General features: G+C 39.5%; 1 protein-coding gene across 1 annotated transcript in view; it reads left to right on the forward strand.

Moving 5' to 3' along the window:
- Positions 1–527: 527 nt before the first annotated feature.
- The window catches only part of plxna2 (plexin A2), a 321,401-nt gene continuing 301,180 nt past the window's right edge, over positions 528–20,748 (forward strand). Inside the window, exon 1 of the mRNA XM_057828893.1 lies at positions 528–997. The gene's annotated coding sequence lies outside the window, so the exon portion shown is untranslated. The remainder of the gene's footprint in view (positions 998–20,748) is intronic.

The raw sequence follows: 20,748 nt of genomic DNA on the forward strand, positions 1-20,748 counted from the left end.
TTAGCTGTTTCTTCTGTCAGGACTTTCAAATATAGGCATATTTGAAAACATTAATAGCGTCATGGTGGAAAAAGAAGGAAAACAACATTGATTCAGCTTTGTTCCAATATTATAACAAAATGACGTTTAGATTTCGTAAGGGTTACAATGTTGGAACAACATTCAATGAGGGTGCAAAAGTGATGACAAATCAACGTCGGCTGTCAAAGTTGATTCAATGATATAAGATTGACAGCGGAATGTTGATTCAACATCTTTTCAACGTCTGCCTGCTATCTGGGTATTGTCCTTGAGTATAAATTGAAAAGGATATGCACATTCTTTCATATTACCTTTTGTACAACTTTCCAACTTGATTGGGAATTGAGGTTTGTGGAGATATATTTAGAAGCCTCGTACCCTCAGTTCTAAAATCCCATTTGCGCCCCTGGGTAAAAAACGTGCATGGGTATAGAGAGGGGGCGGTCTATTTATTGGCTGTGTGCACTGTGCACGCCGCCAGTGAGTGAGTGTGCGCACGCACCACCTCACGGTGATGATGATGATGATGGTGACGTTGATGACGATGATGGAGCCGCGCGTCCGAGTCAGTCCAGCTCAGTGTGGCGCGCCGCTGCTCCGACGATGCCCGCACAGCACCCCCGTTTCGCAGCTTCTTGTCACGTCACGTTACTTGGGAGGACTTTCCCCGCGGTGCACTACTGAAGGAATTCTCTCGTTCTTATCGGCGCGACCTTGTCAATGATCTTTTGAAGTTTGCGCATTTTTGGCGTGTGGTTGCGACCGGAGGCTACGGACTGTGCCTTGAATGACGGTGAAAACAGGTGGGCGGAAAGAAGCGCACGGGAGGAAGAGGAGGCAAGCATCGGACGAGGCGACACTTAGGGTCGTTGCTGTCGGTGGATGCGAGTCCTCCCGACGGCATCTACTCCCGCATTCTGGGCTGGAGGAGGATTCCGGGACGGAGTGGGAACATTGGGACACTCGGGATGAGGAGGTGAGCTTCCGCTCCATGTGGTGTTCAAAAGAAATGAAATACAGTAATTAGACTCGTATTTCGGCTCACGCGGGCTGTACACGCGCACGACCCCATTGCATGCAGATCTCATATTATCACAGCGACTTGCATGTGCACCTCTACTTGGCTGCGCGCTCAAAATGATCTCCCAACACCTCAAGCCTGCTGCAGCTTTAATTCGTGTCTCAAATTTTGTTTAAGACTGATGCAGCCCGGACTTGTGCATGCACACTGCGCACTGTGTCGACGCTTCCGCTTGGCTTTGTCATAAATGTGACAAAATAAAGATGAATTCCAATGTTCATTTTCTAAAAGAACACATTTTACATGCGAAATTTAACCAATTTGGGCATGCGTGCAGTTTGGACACTGACAAATTACCTCAACCTTTTGTTCTTTATTGACATATGGACTTTCACTTTTTGATAGAATACTTGCAAGGAAATTGTTCTCTAGTTGGCACACGATAAGCGTGGACTCTCATTTTACAGTTTAACTATAAGACTTGATAAACAAAGAAAATAAAACTTAATTACTATGCTGCTGTTCAACGCTTAAATTGGCCAGAAAACACCAAAATGCTCATATTTACTCAAGGGAATGCGAGCAACAGTGTCGATTAAAGTGTGAAGTTCAAACTTGCCAAAGGTGAGCCTGCACTTGTTGAAAACAGCTGTAATTGCTCATTTAGGTAATCTATTATGGCTTTTACTTAATAATTTACAATTTTGTTTTCTTAATGTACTGGTGGTTTTTAATTACAGTGTTAGGCAGCTTTTTCCCCCTTTTAAAAGTGGTCTCCAAATGTTTTTGTAGCCTAATTTAGATAACTTTTTTTTTTATTTTTTATTTTTTTCAAATAAAACTTTAGACATGTTTTTCCTGGATGATAACTTATTTGTATAATATCATTTACTCACATTTTGTTTAACTTTCTTATCATTACAATAACCTGACTGGTTGGTTCGGACAAAGTGCAAGTTTCTCCTTTGGTGACGTACGTCGATGTTACTCTTTTAAGAGCAACAATATGTTTCTAATGAGCACATGCCAACATTTTACTATTGTGCTTGTTGATTTGTGACCAGACCCATCGACATGGACCAATAGCTTCATCTGTTCTATTCAACCAAAGTGTCCACAAATCTTCCCGCTGCAATGCCCCCAAAGAAAATAAACCTTGCCTTCCCTTGAAAATTGCAGTGCATTTGCATGAAAATAATGTACATCTGCTTGGGTGGATGGTGAGCATATTAATCCTTCTGCCCTTGCAATCAAATCTAAGTCCGTCTTTGTGAAAGCACATATTTATTATATTTTTTACGCTCTGTTATAAAGTTGGCAGATCATCATCATTATTTTCTCATGGTGTAGTTGCAGCGGTTGTGTGTATGTGTATTGGACCCAGCAGCCGTCAGAGTGCAAATTGATGCATTTAAGAGAACAAACCAGCTCGCAGCATTGGTCTGATTATCACAAGCTCATTTGGTTCAAGCTAATTATCATCAATCTTATTAAGAAAATCACACATAGACACAATCTGTTATTGTTTTACACAGCTCTGCTGGCGATGCTGGAGGTTATATACAGTATAAGATATGCCGTTATCGGCATACTGCCGCTAACTTCTCTAAATAAGACTCAGACTTTGTTGTTAAAGCCCGGTTTTATTTTGACTGATTCTCATTTGTGAGTGATGGATGTTAATTTGCTTCGGAATCCTACTGTATCTTATCCTTTTAAATGCAAACTAAACTGGAGACGCACTGAAAACCTGTGCATTGTTTACTCAGTTCATCTTGACCTATGCTAATTTTTTTCCTCTTCAATATTTATTGGTTAAAACGGACATCCGTTTTTTTTATTTTTTTATTTTAAGAGGTCTTTCATACGTTTATTAACTGAATTAAATATTTACTTTATAGGACTCCTTTTAGGCACGTTAGCATGTATATACAGGCAATAAGTCCTATGTCCGTATATTTTAGCTCAGATACTCTGGTATTGAGTTTACATATTAGTCCTTTGTTCGTGTGGATTTTCTATGTGATACTCCGGCTTCCTCCCACATCACAAATACATGTGTGTTTGGGTGAGTGAAGGCATAAATCTGCCGATTGACATCAATGTGAGTGTGAATTATGTTTTTTTTCTGTTTGTGAGCCCTGCGTTTTGCAGGCGGCCAGTCCAGGTTGATCAATTGCATCTCACGCAAAGCCAGCTGGCATGAACTCTAGCTTGACCTAATGAAGACAGGCAATGTAAGAAAATGATCAGTGGGTCAGTTCATAAATTCCTGTTGGTTATGTGGAATTTGATCAACAATGTTTTATTATAAAGACGGTTTAATATTCCCTTTCAACAACCACCAGAGGGCAAAATCAAGTCTGATCCAACATGTTTTGTGGTTATACATTGTGCTAGGAATCAAAACACAAACTCCTACATAAACGAGATACCGAATCTCAAGGGGCTATCCCAAATAGATTGAAAAATAAATGGAAAGAAAATGGCATTTGGCACAGATAATTAAAAGATCGGTGCATGTGATGTTAGTCCGACAACAACTGTGATGTACTGAGAGGATTTATTTTCATCTGCTGGAAAGACTTTATAGACTGCTTTCACGTGTTGATCTTGCCATATTCCACCTAAACTGGACTAGACTTAGACTTGTTTTGTTGCATGTTAAGCATGCACTGTAATCACACATTTAAATGAACAAAGAGATGTTAAAAAGAGCGATTTTGAATTTTGAGAACTTATTTCTTTTCTCATGCTCGTCCGTAGTGTCTATTAGCATCGAATCGCATCACTTAGGCGCAACCCCTTGTTGCAGGCCAACCAATGAGCCTTTAATGCTAAGTTCATTATCGTAAGTTAATTATGATCTTAAACATGTCACTTTGCTGTTGAGTGAGTTGCTGCTCCTTTGAATGCCATGTCAAACCCCAGCGCAGTCCCCCCACCCTATACTATGACCCCCACTACCACTCCCTCCGCCCCCTTTAGGCAGTCAGACTCACTGCCGTGTAGCTTGAGAGATTTTGACAAGTGGCTGCGCATGGAGGCAGAATCCTTGACCTATATCTTAATGAATGAATACTGCGAACACATCCCTGGCTATGTATTTTGACCCCCCCATCCAGTTGCAACCCCACTCTACCCCAACTGTCTTTCTCAGTGCACGCACATGGAAGATAATGGCGCTTTTGTGCGATCACTGACCGTCTCGCTCTAGCGTCAGATTAGTTTCTGTCTTTACTTTCTGTTTTAGCCAGTATACAAATAGTCAGTGGGGTTTGTTTTCATGCATTTGTATCCCCACCCTCACTATGTGTATTTCACCAGTATCCCCTGTCCAGCTGTCACAACGGAGTGCTGCATTCCCGCGCTGGCTCACAGACTCCCCATGTAATTTTTTGTCTAAATTCTTGCCGTTTGACCAGAGTCCGCTGTAAAATTTGGTCTGTTTTGACGGTGGAATTGATCACATTAATTCAGCCAGAAGTCGCTGGTATTAGAGGAAGAACTTGAAGAGCCAACAGATCTTTCAAATAGTAATATGATTAGTTTTCTGACACCACCATTGTTAGAATAAGTTGCTGAGGCATACATTACCACAAAGCTTATGAGTGCAGTGGTAAGACTGTCAGGATATATATGCTGATAATAACATTTTCACAAGGAATGTTTTATTGCTTTCTGATGCCTTGGATAATATTGTGTCAAATATATCGTTCAGAATCAATATTCTTCTAGTATAGACATAGAATAGTCATCTGTAAAAAGTATGGAGAGCATTGTTACTTTCCAGGAGATTATGTTTTGAATTGTTGTCTGATGTTATGGTTAAATACAGATACTGTACATGTACGGAACAATTTGATGATGTGGTACATAGACCATTTGAAAGTCAAAAACTTTCCAGTTTTGGAGAATGCCACATTTATTCAAGACCTTATACTGTACGCTGACCTACTATCACCCCTGAATTGCCTGTCCTTCAGAAATGCACCATCGAAGGGCAGAATGACATCTCTCTGAACTCTGTCATCTTTTGACAAATCCACACCAACAACAACATATTTGGTCCACTGACTCAGTCCAACAGATGGGAAAAAAGGACAGTGTAAAAGGAAGTGAAAGGATTGCCTTTTTAGGCCTTTGGTTCCGTTCCAATTCTTTGTCTGATCTGCTTGGTCATGGTCTAAATTCCATCACAAAATGAAGCAATGCTCAGGAAGGAACAGTTTATGAGTTTGAGCTTCTATTTGTATAAAAACCAACATTGACAGATGATAATAACGTTATGATATCAGTTTCATACCTGCCTCCTCCATCCTGGTCTCTTACAACTTCTCACTTGGGCTCCAATATAAGTCATTTGTGCATAAGTGGCATCAGTAATCAATTAGTTGGTGCCATGGTAGAGTGTGCTTGCGTTGTTTGTGGCAACTTAACAAAAAGCGAGCAACAAAAAGAAAAGGGGCAGAGCAAGGATGAGGGGGGTGTAATGATAAATGCCAAGGGGCAGCTGCCAGGAACAGATGATTGTGTGAATGTGTGTTTTGCATGTGCATGTGTGCGTGTGATTTGTGCATGGCTGCATGCGATTGTGATTTGAATTTAGATTTGTTCGACTGCCTCTCACATGTGTTTTCTAGAGACGTGTTGTTTGTTCATATGGAAAGCAACGTAACATCACTTAAGTCAACACTGACCCCTGTTGATGACAGTGTTTCTGCCATGATGACATCATGCAAAGGTAGTCAATGGCCCATGTCACATTACTACTGAAGGAAAATATAATGACTTCACATAATGTATACTTAAAGTGCCTCTCCTTTGGGATTTTTTTTTTTTTACCCTAAACTTTTACTACAGCGATCCTCAACCACCTGGCCAGGGACCAGTATTGGTTTGTGGCGCATTTGCTACCGGGCCGCAGATAAATATTAAATGATTTGTTAACGACCACAATCTGGCCTGTGCCTCTTGACTAATCCGAGTAGAGAGTTGTTTACGCTGCCTTCTAGTGGTTGACCGCCATTACTGGTGTGTTTGCTGACCAAGAAAAGCAGCTGGAGGGAGAGTGAGTCTGTACGAGCATTAAGCAGAAAAAAACATAAATATACTAGTAAGTTTTTTTTTAAGTAAAAGCTGATTACAAAATGTTTAACATGTGTCTTTAAAGTGAATGTACCTACCTCGGCCAAACTTTGTGTTTTGGGTTTTTATCCCACAGATGCTGTTATAACCAAAGAAATTTAAAAAAAATATATAGATTTTGGATTACTGCATGCACGAAGAGTGATCGCCTTGAACTGGAAGAACATGGAACCCCGTTCGTTAAGACAATGGATTAAGGAACTGTCGTAAGGCATAGGAATGGAAAGACTGACTTACATTGCGAAAGGAAACCCGAAAGAATTTGTGAAATTTTGGGACACATATATGTATATTGTATCAAGATTCTAAAGAAATCTGGGAATGTAATGACATCTCATATAAGACGTTTTCATTTTTTCTTCGCAAGCTGTGTTAATGTGTGTGTGAATGTGTATAAGATTATTCATTATTTTTGTTTTTTAGTCAATTGGGTTGTGAAATATGGCCTTCTTATGGCCATGATGTTTTGAATTTTCAGTTTTTGTCTTTTTTTTTTTTCTTGAAAAACGATAAAAATATGGGGGGAAAAAAACCCGGATCCTTTTCACCTGATTCCGATCCTCTGAAAAAGGGCACGATCCCTAGTCCCTATGCCCAGTTTTAAACGGACTTTTTCATATTGGCCGGTTGGATTGAAAAAAAGGCCTATACCGATATATGTTAAATTTCCAAATATCGGCCCGATATATCGGCCGGACGATATATCGGTCTATCTCTACTAAGAAGGCAACTGTTTGATTCTTACAAAAACATAATTAATAATTCATTTTTAATTAAACTGCCTGTATTTTGCCTGAAGGTGATGACAATCACGCTCATGTTCTTTGGCGATTGTACTTGTCAGGGTTGCCGGAGCTGTACTGAGTTTGGGTGGGAGGCATGTTGCACACTGGAGCAGTTGATGATTAATTGCAGTGCACATACTGTATAAACAGACATTCAAACTCACATTCACAACTATTGCAATATTGCCTTTAATGAACTTAACATGAATGTACTGTGGTTGTAATGTGGGAGGAATCCAGAGTACCTGTAGAAAGCCCATGCAATCCTGAGATACTTACAGACACTACACAGAAGGCCCTGAGCTGTTCGTCAAACCTATGGCGTCTCATCTGTGAACCACATGCATATCAATACCTGACTGTGCTGACATTTGAAAAATTAATTTAACATCACAATAAAATGAAACTTTTGTGTACATGTGGTTCATGTATCAAACCTTATCCACGATGTACAGTAAAAACGTTAAGGTGAAAAAAAAAAAATCCTGATCCAGGCCTTTTCACACAATTTTTTTCAGTGGAAATGCTACATGTTGCCTATCTATTGGTGTGACGGTGTGTGTGCGGTAGTGTCCGTGTGTGTGTATTCTGTATGTGTTCACGTGCTAAAGTGTTAGCAATTTCTTTAAGCTCACAATGGACAAAGACATGTACACTGTCCCTACTGTGCAACACTGAGGAGAATCAGTTACAATGGCATGAAATATATTGGTCATACCCCAGGTGCCCAAACTTTTGCATACAGCAGTACGTTCTCATTGTTCTCCTATTCACACTTATCTGGCAAATGGTGTCGTGACTCTGTCCAGGGTACAATCAAATCTCAAGACTATTAAGGTGTTCTAGAGAGGAATGTGTCGGAAGGTTTTATTAACAGGTCCATCACATAGCTCAAAATACTCAGAGCAAAAGACTGGGTTTTTTTGAAGTAGTATTCTCTGAGCTCTAAGAAAAATCCTTTTGAAATACACCAAATACAATAGTGGTTGTGGCAGACACTGCTAAAAAAAATAATTAAATGAGTAGCCAGTGCTATAATTTGAAACCGACCTTTTATCTATCTTCAAAATGAATGAATGTAAGTCAATTAATGTTGTCTTTTGCTTAAGAATTACACATAGTGTGACAGCCCTGGTTCATCTCAGTTTTAAATGTTGTATTAATCATTGACAGCTCAGAAAATTGCCCAATTGAGCTGTAAGAGCAATGCAATGATGAGCATCTCACACATTAAGCAAACTATTTTCAGGGTGGTTATTCTTAAGTTTAATTGGGCATAATGTGTAGCAAATTATTTTCTCAATGTTTTTTTCCTCTTACTGTTGCCACTAGGCATATTTTGGTTGGAGTTAGAGAGACAGGTTATGTAGCATTGCATTGAAGTATTCTTAATGCACATATCACACTTAAATCAGCAAAGGCTGGCATGTTCATTTCTCTTGTCAGATTTAGAGTGGACTGCCTTACTGTCTAAAAAAGGGAAATGTTCCTGCTTTTCAACCTGGGGCAGTATACATTTATAGCAATTTCAAGTCAATTTAAAGCACCGCTGTACTCTTTTTACACAAAAAAGGTACATCCATTCAGACAGTAAAGTAGTGCAAATACTGTAGATTCAAATATAATAAAATATAAACATCCATGCCATTTCATTAGCGGATTTAATAGGTTTAATAGTTTTTGTAACACAGAGCTGAAGATAGTGAAAAAGGGCTCCAGCTATCACTTCAAGTAATTGATTAATCTATGGAAATGCATGAACATTCATATTAGCTCAGACAAAACCTGAAAGCAGGGGTCCCCAACGACCGGGCCGCGGACCGGTACCAGTCCGTGGCGCATTTGGTACCGGGCCGCGCAGAAATAATTAATAATTTATTAACAACTGCATTCTGGCCAATTGACTTTGGCCTGTGCCGCTTAACACACCAATATCCCTGTTTACTCTAGATATACAACTACAGGATAGGAGGTCGTCATAGAAATGCATTGATTGGGCTGTTAGCACTAAATCTCGTTTTGTATATCTATGTGCGCCTGGACTTGATAATAACGTATGATGTAGGTCGTCACCAATCACATTTGTTCCCGGAAATAATTAGCCCCCACACTAGAATGACTGAATAACAGACGTCTTTGGACAGACTTTTTACGGGGAAAAGGGAACCTGACGAGCCAGAAGATGTGCCTACAACCTCGAAGAAAACAAAATTTATGCTACTTCCCAATCACTAAAGACCCACGAACTGCGAAGGAGTGAATTCGTGACCCTTATGTGAATAAATCGAGTGATTCGAGCAGGTCTGTGCAACAGGAATATCAGCTTGTAGAGATCGTAAATCACGGCGACCTTAAACGTACATTTGAGACAACAACTCTACCGAAGTTCTGGATTAAAGTCATTTCAGAATATCCTGACATCGCTAGGAGCGCGCTGAAAACTGTGCTACAATTTCCAACATCGTGTATTTGTGATGCTAGCTTCTCTCACTCTCCCATCTCGGGACCCTCTTGTCTCAACGAAACTCAGGCCTCCCACTGATTCAGTGGGTGAGTTGTACTTTTTCCCTGCACTTAACACGACGGGGCTAAAAACAAATGCAATTTTATATTTGCTGTATTTTTCTGCCGTGCATTGCCGGTGTTCTGACAAAGTTGGCATGCGCGTAACGTTAAAAAGGACCGCGAATGCAGCGATTCCAAAGTACACACTACAAACTTTCTTTAAAGAAAGAAATATTAACTTACGTTTGCCATATTAGGTGCACACAACAACTGCACGTAGCCCTCTGACTTAACGACTTTGCCGTGTCGTTAAGCATTAATTTACGCCATTTCCGTGTTGCACATGTATGTTTATGATGTAAATAGTTTTTTAGCACCACTGGATAACATTGAGAGTCCAACTGAGTATAAAAGAGGGCTTTTTTCACCGCCACAAAAGCTTTGGGAGCAAAATTTTATAAGGGTGCAAAATTTGACAGGACACCGGTCCGTGAAAAAAAGACCCAAATCACACCGGTCCGTGGTGCAAAAAAGGTTGGGGACCCCTGCCTTAAAGCCTTATGTTGGCCTGAACAGGGAGCAACTGGATTCAGCCTAGACAAGTTATGTCATATTCACTGTTTCCACCAGGGGGCAATGTATCCTCCCAAACCAATAAAACTAAATACAACACTTTCAAAGCAAACCATTATAATGCCACTCTAATTTAACGAATCATCAAAACAGCAAAACTGAATTCGAAGCTTTTTTGCTTATTAAATTACTCAAATTAATCGGTTAACTGTTGCAGCACTATAGTCAAACACAATTATGAATAAATTTTTATTTCATTTTAGGCATCGTAATTAAAATCTATCAGTCGTTTGCCAATGCTAGCTTTTAAAACAAATTAATTAGTTTGCCATTAACTTTTAATTAAGCTGTTGTAAGTAGGTTTGCCAACTCCCTGAAAAAAAATGACAGAGCCGGCTGTCCCGATATCTAATAATTATGTTTGTTTGCATGTTTTAAAAAAAGAGTTAAAAAAAAAAAAAAGAGGAAAAAAAAAAAACAGCCAAAAACACACACTCACAAAGCTCGTGACTTTATCTATTTATATTTTTTATTTTAATTATTACATTTTTTAAATTGTGAAGGACAAATATTGATTTTATTCTAGTATCTTTTGTGTCAAAAATACATTGCTGATAATTACTGTTTCTGCATGTGCTGATATCACTCAAATATATACCTAATTAATTCATGTTTGAGTAAAATTCAACTCTGAGTTTTTTTGTTTTTTTTAAAAAATAATTTAGGTGCGTTCAAAGCCCTCCCAGCAATTCCATTTTTGCTAATGATCACTTCACTCCAAATATATTGTGGAAATACAAATGAAATTGACAGAACACAAAAATATAATCCAGTTAGTGGAAATAAAGTACACAGAGAAAAACAACAACAAATTATCATCATTTTGAACATGCTTGTGACTGAAGCTTCACTCAAACCTCTTACTGTATATCCCACACTCTTAATGTTGTCTTCCTTTTTCATCAGGGCAAAAGACAGTACCTCGACCAATGAGATGAGTGGGATTTTGTATTATCATTTCATTTTAATGCCCAAGATGCAGAGTTGGTACTCAATAAAAGATCTCTTCAGCACTAGCTATTCCTTGACATGTACTGTACACCTGAACTATTTTATGTCTCTACTGCCCCTACGAGCTTCCTGACTAGCGCCCTCACTAGCTTCAATATTTAATGTTCAATGACACGTTCGCTGTTCCTGACAGCATTTTTTGCTGTTTATTTGATTGTCTTCTAATTTTGGAGAATAACTGGTATCATTTCAGATGCAGAACTGTTTTTGCAAAATAGTCTTAGTATTTGAACGCCTGATTCAATAGTAGCCTAATTACGTCAAAGATGTGTCTGTTTTATTTATTTATTTATTTATTTTAATGAACGTGTTCACAGGCAATAATGGGCTTACAAGGTGGTAGGTGTATTTCATAAACTGTTTCTAAACTTGTCTATGAATGTCTTTTAATAAGTGTTGTTTCAGGTTTCTTCATTCATGCCCACACATTATGGCTTTTCAAGGTCCGACAGACTGTGACAATGTGCCGAAAGCCAGCATTAAAGCACAGGAGGAAAAAGGGTGGTCTGGGAATGCAACATTGAGTCAGACAGGAAGTGAAGGGGAAGCTGGAAGGGAACATGAAGGCACAGTGGCTCTCACATTCATGTGGCGGAAACTTGTTCAAAATACTACTTGACTTTAGCAGAAAGTTGGAACATGGTCGATCCTAATTGGACTTGATGAACCTTTCGATTGAAATCAGGTTTTACTAGTGTAACAAAACCGATGTTGATTTACACTTTAATGGGAACTCAGACACAGAACTCATCAAGGTTGCACAGTGTAGTCCTCGAAACAAATAAATTAAACTTTTTTGGGCTGACGTCGGTCTTGACTAGTTGGTTTGAGTAAGTATTATAAACCATGGAGACACAGACTTAATTTACTTAAAAACATTTTAAACGATTTGCTAACTTGATATTTTCAATATTTCTGGAGCATTTTAATCAATATATTTTGCAGGAGCATACTACAAGCTGGTGTGGTACTTACATTGTCAGCCATGTTTTGAATTTTCCTCTGACAGAATACAAGAGTTTACCAGTTGACTGTGCACTGAGGATTGTTTTCTATCCATTGTTGAATTAAAGTGCGTACAACAGGAGAAAAAAAAAGTCTTAAATAGGATTATTATGTGAATTAGAATCATATTTTAAAGAAAGTTTGTAGTGTTTACTTTGTAATCGGTATTTTTAACTCAAAGTTGCAATTCCTGATCGGTCGGAAAATTTGACAAAACACCGGGCACATGAAAATGGGAATAAGCCAAGTATAGTGCTCACCTGCCGGTCGTCGGCCGAGTCGACAAGGAGCATGTCAGCCACAAAATGCAAGCCACCTACATATTAAAATGATCCCAGTATTTGACATAATACAAAAAACGATGTTTACTCAGTTCCTCGTAAGTCCCATGGTCCCACAGTAGTAGGGCTTGTTTTGGCCAATATCCACCGGTGAATGGGAATCTTTTGAAACCCCAAAAAGGCGCACACGCCTCTCCCAGGAACAACAGGGTTTTTCTGCGGCCGTTTGGCTGGCGTGATGCAAAAAATAAACGTATTAATCCGCAAAATCAGCTGAATGCTTAGTCCTTTTCATACAGCAGTACGGCTGGATAGTGAAGAGGACTCCTTCCTCCGTACACGTCACAGTGCCCTCTTTCTCAACTCGAGTCATTCATTTTTATGGCGCGGGACTAAAAAAACTAAATAATTATAGCGATCGCTTCCACACACATCCAAGCGGTCCATTTCATTCAGGAGCATAAAATACTGCGTACATTATGGAATAAACATGCTTTTTCGTGTCACAGGCCCTTTAAAGAATGAAATCTTAATAATGAGATAGACTATTTTCACCTGCAGGAATCTACAGTGTAAACAACATTAGTCCACTTACCCTAACATTGGGGGTCGTAATGAATTAGTGACTTTCCAGCTTAGTAGCATCGTACTGCCTGTTTTGTTTCATTCATTGCTGCTGCAGTTTGTTAATTCTGGTGTGAGCACAGAACACAATGAACCAGCAGAATCTTGTTTAGTTCCAAATAAAACAGGTTTGATTATGAATTGATTGGTCAGAACTGAATGATTTTAGATTCTCCACATCCTTAAACAAGTTATCAAAGCACAATTTTTCTAGAGTTGCTAACATAAGACCCATTCTTGTATAGTAACCAATAAAGCAGAGCGTGACGTCGCATTGTTTTTCATCGTGTATTTTGGTTCTCTTATTTTTTTATGTACAAAAAAGAGCCAAGGGAGAAATGGGCCACCTGATGGTCAGGCTGCCTTCAAAGTCATTCTTTGGTACAAAATCATACAACAATGTTTGGTCTTAGGTGTGATGTAGAGGGGTAAACTCTCTATCTGACTCCCACCCAGAGTGAAACAGCCTCCAAATGTCCCAATTAGCCCACTTCAGCATGTTTGTGTGCCCCAGCTGCTCCTGTTTGTGTTGCTGATGAAATGCTGAATGGGGTCTTTTTTTCCTCCCTGTACATTTTCTCGAGGGTAGCAAAGAGTCGATTTTTATCATTTTCCTCCTTCCTGTTATTGCACTTTTTTCTGCTGGAGTATGATTATATGTTTGCATGCTGCTGCTGATGTTGTTTTAAATGGAGCAGCGGGACTGTTTTGTTTGGCTCATTGCGTGAATGTGCGCTGTGTTTTAGCCCCCACCACCACTAAGTTGTCCAATTGTAGGGAAACACTCGAACCGGTCAATGTCATGTTTATGCTGACTCTGTTCATCATTTCCTCCGCCACAGCGCACTTATCATCAAGAGGTTGCAGTTACATTGCTCACTTGAATGGAGAGGTGGCTCATTTTATGGCCTGCGGGATGATCACTTTTAAAGCTTTGCTTCATCATCATTGTCATTACAGTCCAAGTGTGCGGTCTCACTGGGGAAAAAAAGTTATTACAACTTAAAACCCTTCATGTCAGAATTCCGATTGCTTTGCTTTGCCGTCGTCTGAGACCGACTGAGCCAAGCATAGTGATGCAATTTTCTTTCATTTACTTTTACGTTGATTTGCCTTTTTTTCCCTCTGATTTGGCTGTAGTATTTCTGGCTCACTCTACTAGCACTGTGGGATCTCATTCCAACCCGCTTTGCTTCCTTAACAATGAAACAGATGCTAATTTTAATCTTCTTACTAGTAGAGATTAGTCTTTGATCAAACTTAAAACCCCAGAGGGGAAGACGAGAGGGGGCTGAGAGATTGCTGCTAAACTGGTGACTTTATCTGGATGGATAAAATAATTGATTAACTTGATTACTGTAATTTCTGCACTATAGAGCGTACTTGACTTTAAGGCCCTCAACCCAAATTTCACAAATTAAAAAAAAGAATAAATAAATACAACACACCTGACTACAAGCTGCACATGTCCATGTCTTAAAATTGGATATTTACATAGAGACATGTTAGAAAGAAACATTTGTTTGATCAAACATATATTTATTAGAGATGTGATTGAAAATTCGTTGCCGAAAACTATTTGCCGAAAATAGCCTAAAATGAATTATGTGTTTTCGGTTAAAATGTTTTGAAGACCAAAAGTTTACAATGGAATAGTGTGAAGAACCTTAGTCATCTTGTGTTGATGTAATCAGAACATGGTGAGAAGCAACACGCTGGCTGACGCTGTCTTGCATGACGTAATCGAAACACGCTGTCTCGCTAACACTACTGGCTCACAGTCAACATGTCCATGGTTTAGAAGTATTTTGAAGTATCTATAGGCAGAGGTGGGTAGAGTAGCATTTTACATTTTACATTTTTAACCGCAATTTTGTGTTGTGGAGAAGACTGCCAATGTTTTACAGCAGGCTAAAGTGGTTAGTACATTGTCATTTTTTTATTAGCTTCAATGTAGCAATGCTAACGTTTTTCAATGTTTAATATAGATGTGTTTGGCTCATGGTCATGGGGGTAGGTGTAGGGTTGGTGGTCCCCTCTTGCCATCCCTGAAGGCCAGTTGATGGGTCCCTGGGGACCAACCTGGATCCCGGGGGGGTGGACGATGGCTCCTTTGCTGGGCTGTGGGAGGAGGGATGGGCTGCATCCACCCGCCATATCCCCCCGGGCTGGCTGGGTGGGGGCCGTGGCCCTGGGTTGGTGCCCGCGTGGCGTCTCCGCTCATCTACGTGGCTGTCGAGCGCCTGGTGAGGCTCGCGTGCGGCTGGGTGTGGTAGGGCGCGCTCGGGTGGGGGGTCCCGGTGCCGGGATTGGCGATGGGACGGCATAGGGCTGGTCGCCAACGGGCTTACACTCACAAGGGATTCACACAATTACTGGGTTCTAGATCACAGAGCTGATTTGTGTACACTCTACCCCTTTCAATCTTTTAGCTTATAGACCCCCCACCACCGCGGTCCCCCTCTTTCTCTGGTCAACAGGCCCCCCACATGGTGTCAACTGGAAATACATCTAGCTGAGGATAGCACCAACATATTAGTAGTTAGTCTTGATGTTCAATGTATTTCTTGTTGTAGTTTCTGTTTTTCTTTCTTCTCTTGTGTTTCTTTTCTTCTGTTCCCTCATAACCCCTTCCTGTTCGCTGCTTTGTCATAATAAATGAGGTATGTTGAATGATCACAATGGGAGTATGTCAGACTCTCAATTTGAAACATTAAAACTGTTCAGACCATTCGGGCACTTAGACTTCCATTCTCCATTCTCCGTGTCAAACAGCTGAACAGGACAGGTTTCAAAAAAAAAAAAAAAAAAAAAAAAAAAATTATATATATATATATATATATATATGTTTCCTTTTTTGTATGTCTGAACTTTAATTCTACGGCATATTGATGCCCAATAAACATCTGTGAAAATAACTCAACACGCACGTGTGTCGAGTGCACGCAGCACACGCAAACGAACGCATGTGGCGATAAATCGCCGTGGGAAAAGTAAAGCCCTCATTTTTATTTACACTGTCATAATTTGACTTATTGCATATTGTGACAGGCTTAGGTATCAAACAAACATATCAATTATTAAATGAAGGAAAATAAAATAAATTTGCTTCATCGCTGCTACATGACCGTTCTGAAGTTACTTTCCATTGATGTCCCGCGTCACATCGAGGACAGTGCGTTTGAGCCCATGCGTGAGTATTTTGGAGTTTATTTATATACTGTTCGCTTGATTAAAGTAGTATTTAAATGCATTCATGTGCATTTGCTGTGGTTTAGTTCAGTTTCATCGGCCATGACATGTGTGTCTACGTCCACCGAACAGAGTGCTATGACAATGCCAGCACTTCTGCTATAGGAATCATTCAGAGTTTGCCACAAAACGCTGACTGCCACTGGGACCCTCCAATTGGGTTTCAGAATTGGCACCTTTCAAACTAAATTTCTTGAGCCTCCAGGGTTGTACAACCAATGCCAAGGCAATGGGCATTAATCGAAAAATAATGAAATAAAATAAAAAATGAATGAAATATATGCATGTGTTTTCGGCCAAGTGTTTACAATATTCGATTTCGGCCAAAATTTTTGCTTTTAGTACATGTCTAAATGTTTCCTCCTCAGGTTTAATCAGTCACTTGTCCAACAAACACAACACAAGAGCAATATGGTGAATATAAGAAGCTCACAGAAACGGAAAAAAAAAAAAAAAAGAAGTAACTCCCAGTATACCGACTCCTTCTGTGGCGGAGGCTTTCGAAAGTTTCCCCAGGACAGTGCCAAGGCAAAGGGCAATAAAAGGAAAATAATTAAATAAAATACATTACGTCAACATGCCAAATCCCACTCATGTTCTCAGAGGCACTTTGACCATGAAATACATGAAAATAAATACAATAAAACATTCACAAAGAAATAAAAATAAAAAAACCTGTTCTTGCAGTCCAAAAAGTTTATTTATTTATTTTTTAAATCCCCGTAGTTGGTTATTTGATTAGCTCAGGGCTAATGGCTATCAATGCTAACGGCAGCACAGGATATAGGAAGATTAAAGAGGCCGTCCTGATGCTTGTCAGTTGTTAGGCTAATGTAATCTACCTTCTGTTTATCAGTGGAGAGTGCAGAGATCAGATCACAACAACTTGTGTGATGCCGGGGGGGGGAAACCACTACTGTGAGCGAGATAGCCAAATACCATTAATAATAAAAGCAAAAGTAATAGCCTCCTATCGGGTAACATCAGATAGCTGTTAACCCACCCTGACAATGACTTGATTTTAGTGCGACTCTATTGGAGTAGACGCCCGTCACTCAAACAGTCTGACCAAGTATTTCAATTAAAAAAAAAAAAAAAACGTTTTCCACTTTAATTAAAAAAAAAAAAAAAATCACTCAAATACGAAAACAAACATTTTTTGGGGGGGAAGGGGTTATTTTTGCATTTTAGGTTTTTTTTTTCTTTCTGATTTACATTTTTTGTTGTTGTTGTTTTTCTTTGATTGAATCAATTTTTTGGCATTGAATCACTTTGAGCTACATGTCGAACACAAAAAAATGACTTTAATCAAAGAATTCTTTTTTCTATCATATCACTACGTTTTTTCTGACGAGATGTGTCGTCTATTAAATGATTTCGCCTGTTCATCCTCCTTTACTTTTTTTAGACAGGGGGGGCGAATACCAGGAGGTTATTGAAATATTATTTTTTTCTATCATAATTTTTTATACATATTTGTGATAGCAATGAGGCTAAATGCTAATTCTCGCTACATTCCCACCACTGTCATATACTGTATATTTGCAATAGTATTGAATTGGCAGTTGTTGTTTTGTTTATATTGTAGCCAATAATATGTGATACCAAAAACGTAGAGGATAGTGTGGCTGTTCAGTGTTTATGACGGCCCTCAAAATGAGGGTTTTTGATTGATGCTTTCAGCATCTGTGAGCCTACTTCTATCTGCCAACTTTGCTCTTCACCAGCATAGTGAGGATGAAAAAGACTTTCTTTGCCACACGCTGTTTTGATATGCCATTGGCGATGTGGAGAGTGGGCAGTGCACCCCCTGATAACCGCTGCATTGACAATATAGACTGCTTTAGGGTTGTCATTGGCTCACTCAGTTGTCAAACTTATGGCAATCGTGCAAATAGTGCGGAAGGTTTGGTGCTGTAATCTTCCCTTGTTGTGCCAGTATGTCATTAAGTGAGTAAATCCTGCAGCCTCACTGCAACACTGATTTTTAAATTTAACTTCCCATATGATTCCCATTACATTATACATACTCAGGAATATCCATTAGGTTAATTTATTGTTTGTTTGTTTGTTTGTTTGTTTGTTGTATGTGTCCCAATAATAGATAAGGCAAATCTGAATAAGTTCTAGGTGCATGCCCTGCATTTTAACAGAATAGTATAGTCTCTTTCAAACGAGAGCAGGCGCTGAGCAACTCCAAAACTGACTGCTGACATTTTCCCTCCCTGAGAGCCGCTTATTATGTGTGCAATTATGCCAGTGACAAGGTTTCTAGAAGTCTCTCTTCAAGGTTCACTAGATCAAGATGTAGCACCAGAGGAACGCCTGGAGACAGTTGCATGAAGCTCTCCGACGTCAGGCCTAAAGAATATGGATGGTCGTTATGTCTATGGAGCGGGCAGCGGAGCGACCCGGGAGCTGCTGGCCTGTGAAAATGAGAGTAGAGCTCTTATTCAGAGACCTTCTGATGCAGCTGACAGACTGCAGTTGCTACATAGTGTTGCAGTGAAGAGTTAAAGGAATTGTAATCTTTCTGATCAAGTGCATCCCTGGAGAAAGAATCTTAAGAGTTTGAAAAATAAGAGAATTTCATATTTCTACTGTTTTAGAGTGGCAAACAATGTTGATGTGAAGGCCAATAAAAGTTGGCAACACTGCCACGAGCAACCATTTTTAAATGCCAGAAGTGTTTTAGCCAATCAAATGCGAGTATTTCAAATAGTCTGCCCTTTTACTCGTTAAAATGGCATGAAAAAAAGGAGAAGGCAGTGTCAGGATGTTTCAGTGTTTGGCTTTGGGCTGTATGAAGAGTACAATATTAGGGGCAACAATAAAGCTAAAGAGCAAGGAGGGAAAAAGGTGCTGCTACAAGTAATTCCTTTTTGCCCGACCAAAGGCTTTGACAGTGTCCAAAATCAAAAAAAGAGAACGCGACACCAGTAGAGGTATAATAACTTGAAGTAATGTGCACAGTAATCTGCGCCAATATTATATTTGCTTCTTATTTTTACTTATTTTTGCTGTCTTTCTTCACAAACTAAACACTTATGTGCGGTTTGCAAACAGTGCACAGCACACTAACATTGCTAATGTTGTGCATAAACATCAGAATATCTGTAGTATTTAGGTATAGTACAATTTGTGCCCACAGTGATTTCTTGGTCGCTTTATGCTGATTTTTCCCCCCAATGAATTTGGCTCGGCTTAAACTGTTAGGCTGCAGCCGCTTTGGCACCCAATAAATAATTTGACAAAAGAGTTATCGTTCCAACTAAGGAACTTCATTTACCATTTTAGCTTGTCTCTCAGCCCAAGATTTATAAGCCCACATCCTTCTCTGGCATTTTGACATGCTGGCTGACAGACCGTAAGTTACCTTCGGCTCAGAAGAACTTGGGTGTATCTGACCTTGAACTCGCTCCAAGATGTCAGCGCCTCGTTGTGTGTTATTTTCTGTGTTAAATCATTACTTTCTCCGTTATCATAGTTCTAAGAACATTATGATTTTTAGTACTTAGAGTCTTTGAGCCACCGTCTTTTACATCTAAGTCATTTATACTGAAAGATTGCTATTGTCTACGAGTGCAGCCAATGGGACCCAATCTAATACACTGTGTGGACCTACAATGAGTTTTCCCACCTCAATCAGTATCTTGTCATTGTTTGACTTATCCCAAGCACCCAAAAGTTCAAGTTTTGCAATATCTGTCAAACTGTGGCAGATCACTGGATGTTGTCTCTGACTTACTGGCTCATTATGTCACTGACTCATATATTTTGGAGCATGTTGTTTAAAGGTGGTATTTAGTGCTGATATTAAAGATTAATTGCTAAATGGACCATTGGCTGGGAGAAAGGTGGGAAGTGAACGAACAAACTAATATGATGACTGTATCTATTTCTTATATTATACAAGTGGTATTGACATGACAGTGGTTATCTTATGTGACAATTAAGAATGAACTTTAACCTTAGCTGTTTCAAAGTTACTTAGAGTGCATTTATTACAAAATTCTATCATATCTGGCAGTGAACAGAGTGGCATTTCTAGAACAAATAATGTAAAATTTTAATCATGAATTAAAAACCTGTATCTATCTTTATGATCAGTTGATTGAGCTGCTCCTGCTCCTGCATACAGTACAGTACTGTGTCAGAACTGAAAAGGTCAGGATTGAGCAGGACTACCTGAGCTGGACTAGACCTGAGTATTGGTTTTGCTGTGTCTCATTAGAATCTCCGGTGAGTTGTAAATGTACTGTATGCACCTTCCAGGCCTGTTCTGTGTGGGGCCGCACAGGATGGAGCTTGGCCCGGACACGGTGGAAAATCAAAATTGGCTAGTTTCCTGTGAGTCCATGTCCACAGAGTGTGACTGAAGCGGCACGCTGCCATCTCGGTTGTTTTTTCACCGAAAAAGAAAGGTAATTTACTAATCCTATAATATATTGGAAACGTTCTT

This window comes from Corythoichthys intestinalis, chromosome 2, assembly GCF_030265065.1.
Source record: "Corythoichthys intestinalis isolate RoL2023-P3 chromosome 2, ASM3026506v1, whole genome shotgun sequence".
In the NCBI taxonomy this organism is placed as follows: Eukaryota; Metazoa; Chordata; class Actinopteri; order Syngnathiformes; family Syngnathidae; genus Corythoichthys; species Corythoichthys intestinalis.